Source organism: Haliaeetus leucocephalus, unplaced genomic scaffold (assembly GCF_000737465.1).
Source record: "Haliaeetus leucocephalus isolate CR32 unplaced genomic scaffold, Haliaeetus_leucocephalus-4.0 Scaffold215, whole genome shotgun sequence".
Lineage (NCBI taxonomy): Eukaryota > Metazoa > Chordata > Aves > Accipitriformes > Accipitridae > Haliaeetus > Haliaeetus leucocephalus.
In genome coordinates, this window is record NW_010972651.1 from 520,760 (window position 1) to 526,225 (window position 5,466).

Sequence of the window (5,466 nt, forward strand, 5' to 3'; positions counted from 1 at the left end):
GGGGGGGCAGCCCTGGTGGGGGAGGCAGGGGGGTTGTGAAGGGAGCAAGGGTCGCTCCCTTCCCACTCTCACAAACCAGCCTTTCCTCTAAAGCGGAGACCCAAGCTTCTGCCGTCCCCGAGACACCCTGCTTTGTGCCCAGCAATTCCTCAGAATAATTAGCTCGGAGTTATGGGCCGCGGCTGCTGACACCAGGCCTGGAGCACCACGTTACCAGAAGCATCGTGGGTATTACCCTGCACCTACCAGGGAGCCGCAGCTCTCCTTGGGGACAGGCTGATCCACACCAGCCTGATCCCTCACCTGGTCACGCCCCGCTGCCACGAAGATCCTGCGAGATCTGCTTGGCAGAAAGGCGTGCTGGCCACCGGGTCCCCACCGATGGCCATCTCCTTGCCAGCCAGCGTGAGGTGGAAAATGGCGCAAGGGGGCAGGAGCAGTCTGAAAAGCGGAAGATTAATTAAGAGGCTGTGCCACTGCCTTGCTGTGATCTCAGTAACTGAACCATTAAAGTGATTTATTCTTCACGGGGTAATTACATTCCCCCTTTCTCTGTTATCCGTCCCCTAATCTGTGTTCAGCTCTTGGAGGTGCACGCACATGCATTCAGGAGCAAACGCGTGGTCCTTGATTTGACATGTTCAGCAAGGAGATGTCTTGTCTGCCCCTTCTGTTTTCTGTGCCTTTGCATTACAGTTTCTGTAATACACAAAGAAGTGCTATTTATATTGATTCAAAGCTTCCAGACCCTTGTATAGCTCAGGGATCTCACCGATTAACCACTATGGCCAGACGCTGCTGTGGCAAATCACAGCGGTGTTGTTACACCACTAATTTTGATCGAGAGCTTCCGACCTGGTTTTGTATCATGTTATCAAATACCTTTTTATGCTGCCTTACGTGCTGGCAGGTTTCTGCTGCATTTTTTAAAGCTGTGTTACACTTCACGTGGCTGAGCTTGGGAACCTCCTGTAGCCACAGCTATGCTGGGGTTCAAAGCTGGCTGTCCTAATCATCCCTTCTGGCATCTGGTCTGTGCTTGCAGGGATGAGCAGGAGTCTTTAGAGGAACTGTTCCTTTTCCTGTAAAATCTTTCTTGTATTAATAATAACCAAGCATTAAATACAGATGTATTCTTTTTTAAAAACACTGCATCCTTTTGTCTTTCACGCCGTTTGCTTAGCACATCGCACATTCACGCTCCCTTGCTGGCCAAGCTGCTTCCATGCATTTCAGTGTCACACTTTCTACTCACAAACGTGGTATCTGGATGCCTGCCCAGTCCCTGCTCAGTCCTCTTTGGCTTTTGGATGCTTCATTTGGGCCATAAACATTAGAGGGAGCTAAAGACTGCTGCCTTCGCCCAACGGGGCGGCTGGATGGTTGGACACTTGATTTCTGGCAGGGGGTGGCCTGGAGCCTCGTCCCAGGGCAGGTGGGCACCGGCTGGTTGGTCCCACAGCATCGCCAAGAGGTTTGTGCCCTGCGGGGAGGTGCATGAGTGTCCAGCCCAGCCGATGCTGGTGGGGATGGAGTTGGTGGAGGCTGAAGCCTCTCCACCATAGCATTCCCTGCCCCCAAATCCCATCAAATCCACGGCTGGCCCATCTTTGAGAAATAGTGGCGTCTCTGAGGGGTTGGTGTGCCTGCCAGGGAGGATGAGCGCTTCTCCGTCACGCAGGGAGGGGACTCGACGCGCACCAGAGCAGTACAGCACCTGCGATCCCTCTGCGGTTGATGCCGATGTCCCCAGCACCACCGCCCTTCTCTGTGCCTTACTCACCGTGCCAGCCCTGCAGCGTCTCATTAGACAGATCCTGTTTATTCAGCACGTGATGACACGAACACGGATGATTCGTATTGTGGCAGTAGCTAGAGGCTCAACTCGGGACCAATGTAAAGAAACACAGCTACAGAAATAAGAAGGGATAATACAGATAGCACAGAAATCTGTGTGGTACACTGTTGCCTTGGCTCTGTGGGATGGGCAAGGTGTTTGCTACAGCCTCCCTGGACCAATGCAGCAGCGATCACTAGTGTATTAGACAAAAGAAATACAGTCAAAGAATAGTGCCATATGGGAGACTTTAACATCCCAAAAATAAATCTGAGAACAAACGCTCCTAAAAATGGCACGGCGCTGTTATTTCTGGATCTGATAGCCAACAGATTTCTTCACAAATTAGGCGCTCAGCAAAAGGCAGCACTATTTTAGATGGGGTAATCGTAAGAAGATAAAAAGCCTAACCACAGCAGTAACTCTGGGGGGGGGGGTGAATCGGTGTCATTCAGTTGGTGTTAGATGAAGGCTGACCAAATATAGGTCTGGAAATAAAGGGTCTCAGTTGCACAAGGGCAAGCTACAAGCAGCTGGAATGAAACCAGTGGGACTGGAGTGCTCAGAGTTCAATGGCAGAGGACACCTGACCTTTCTTTGCCTTGTAAAGACCAAAAAAATACATTTGGAATATGTATTCCAAGCAAAAGCTAGGAATGCAGAGGTAGCTCTTACCTGGCTGAGCAGCTCATCTCAAAGGAGTTACATTCAGACGAACCGCAGCTCTGAGGAGGACTGTGTGGCAAAGAGAGACACATCTTGGGTGTTAGCCAGAGGGGGACTAAAGTGGGACTTGCTAAATCCCATGCTTCAGCAACAAGCCTTTATTTAAACCTTCAACCAGGTGAGGCGAATGATGAGGCCCGTGACCCACTCCAGCCATGGGCAGCAGTGCAGTCTCTGAGGGGCGCAGCTGGAGATGCTCTCCTGGGCTTTGGGAAAACCTGACTGCTCCGCTCCCGCTGACCGACCGCAGCTCCCAAGGCCTGTGCAATTCCACCCAGAACTGAAATCCTGTGGGAAAGCCGAACCTGCATCCCGTGGCTCTCCAAAAGCCACACTTCACCATCGAAGCCCACAAACACAAGACTGACCAAGGCCTTTTCCAGCCGGCAGAGGTGACAGCCGTGCCGTGCCGTGCTTGTGCCACCAAGACTTGTCCTGGTGCAGAGGGACACAGCCTGCCACAGGGCATTCAGGTGTAACAACTGACTGCAGGCAGGGACAGACCCACGCGCTGGGGTCTGCCAGGGTGCACATCGCTCCCTGAAACGGCTACAGAGGGAGAACCTGCACACCTACACACCAGCCACAAAATGACACCAAAAATGGCACATTCTACCAAAAAAAAGAACCCAAATTGCTTTGTTTTGGTTATCTGGACAGGCGTGGTGATTCACTGCAAAATGCACAGTGGTTCTTTCCTTCTCTGGCAAACCCATAAAACATTTTAAAAGCACAAAGAGGAAATGAAACCTTTTTTTGATCCAAAAAAGCCCTTCACACTTTCCTCTCTGCACGTCAGTGTGGTTTTGGGGCTCACTGACTATTTAGGAGACCAGTCTGGAGCTGAGGGAATGCATGTTCCTCAGTTCAGGGGGGGTTTTTTGAGCAGCTAGTGAATCAAAACATTGGCTAATCATCCGGATCGTCTCCTGTGACCAATATAGCCAGGCTTAGACCCAAAATACTGAAGACAATTCAGCTGCCTGCTTGCCCACCCTCCTCGGTGCCTTGTGCCAAAGCCAGGCACAACCACACTGGCCACCCAGGCACCACAGCCACTCACATCAGATCATGACCTGATGGCTCAATTAAATCCTGAGAACAGGAGAACTGACACAAGCTGCCACGTCACCTGAAGCCTGAGTGACCCACGATGTCACCCAGGCCACCCCAGCAGCTCTGCAGTGGCCCCTTCACTCTCACGGTGCCACCGGGCCAGCGTGGGTGGCATCGCCGCTGGTCCTGCTGCGGGGCTTTTCTCCAATGCAAATCAACGCAGACTTATTTATAGCACCCTTATCCCAGCAGGAGAGCCTATTTTGGGCTGATGCTCAAGCACCAGAACAGCGCAGGTTATTTTAACCAGCATTGGTTTATTTTCGGGGCTGCCCTTCTCTGCACGTGCTCTGAGATGGTTTCCAACTACTGGGTGCTTTCTGGGGGTGGTGAAACCAGGGATGGGGCGGGGCAGGAGGGGAAGAGGGACCATGTGTAGAAATTTTACAGAGATTAAAACCTAACCCAGCCTCAGCAGCAAAGCTCGCTTTGACATGCCACCTGCCTGGCATCCACCCAGCATCTTGGAAGGTAGATCATCTGCAGGATGGGCCATGAGCAAAGGGCAGCAGGAGAGGAAGGGTTTCTGGAACAGATAGGTGAGCACCCAAGGACAGATGTGACAACATGCAAGAGGGGAAGGAGAGCAGGATACACAAGCAGGGGAGAAAAGGATTGCTGAGAGCTGGATGCTCATAAAATGTCCAGGGTTGCAATGTGGTGCCCCCAGGCACAGGAGGCAGCAATAGCTTTGTTCAGCAGAGGCAGGAACAGTGCAGTGGGATGAGACTCGCTCCTTCTCATCCTCTGCATCCAGAGGACCTCAGCTCTGGTCCCACCACAGGCCATCCCAGAGCAGCCTGCGAGGGGAGACTCCTGGGGCTGCCCTGTCCAGATCCAGAAGCTGCAGGAAGCAGCTGCACCATTTATCAAGCAGCAAGCACGGATTTCTCATCAGCGAGTCGCTGTGGGGCTTTCTCCGCTCAGAGCCATCCTCGCCAGTGTGCAGAGCCGGGAGCAGCAGCTCCTGATGTGCGGCAGAGCTTGCAGCCCCAACCTCGAAACCAAGGGTGCTACGTATGGGGGTCTGCCAGGACAGCAGTTCCCACCAGCCATGGCAGTGGCATCCAGAGGGCTCACAGCTCCATCTCCCAGCATGGCAGCAGGACTGGAAAACTTACTTATACCAGGCCAGAAAATACCTTAAAAATTAAAATGCATTAAAAAGAAAAAAAAATTCAGCAAGGTCTTCCCTGCCCATGGAAGAAAGCACAGCAGGGCTTCTGCAGCCCTTCTCCCCCATCCTGATCACCAGCCTCCAGTCCCTGCTGCTGCCCATACCCCCAGCATCCCACCACACACTTCCCTCTTGCCTCTGTTTCCCCCTCCACCACCTGACAGGTAAGGGGAATGGAAAATGGGCCAGGGTTGTCTCCGAGAGGTGGTAGTAGGGCAGCTGGCAAAGAGCACGGTGCTGCACCGTGACCCCCCAACCCGTTTGGGGATTCGGCAGATCACACCCCTCCGTTGGGAAAAGTGAGTCAGGACCTGAGCCGCTGCCAGCCCGTATTCCTGGCATCCCAGCTCAGCACCCTGCAGCTCCAGCCCTGCCTGGCTGTGATCCCAGCCCCCTTGGGACCAGCAGTGGACTGGGAAGGACAACAGTAGGAAGACCCCTTGACTGGAGTGCAGGGGGCTCGCTCCCCCCACCCCACACCTGCCCAATCCCCTCAGCAGCCACCAACAGCCCCATGCTGCCCAGCCTGCCCACAGCCACATGCTGACCACGTAGGTCTCAATGCATTTTTATTAAATTCTTACAAAACAGAATACAAAATTCTGGCATC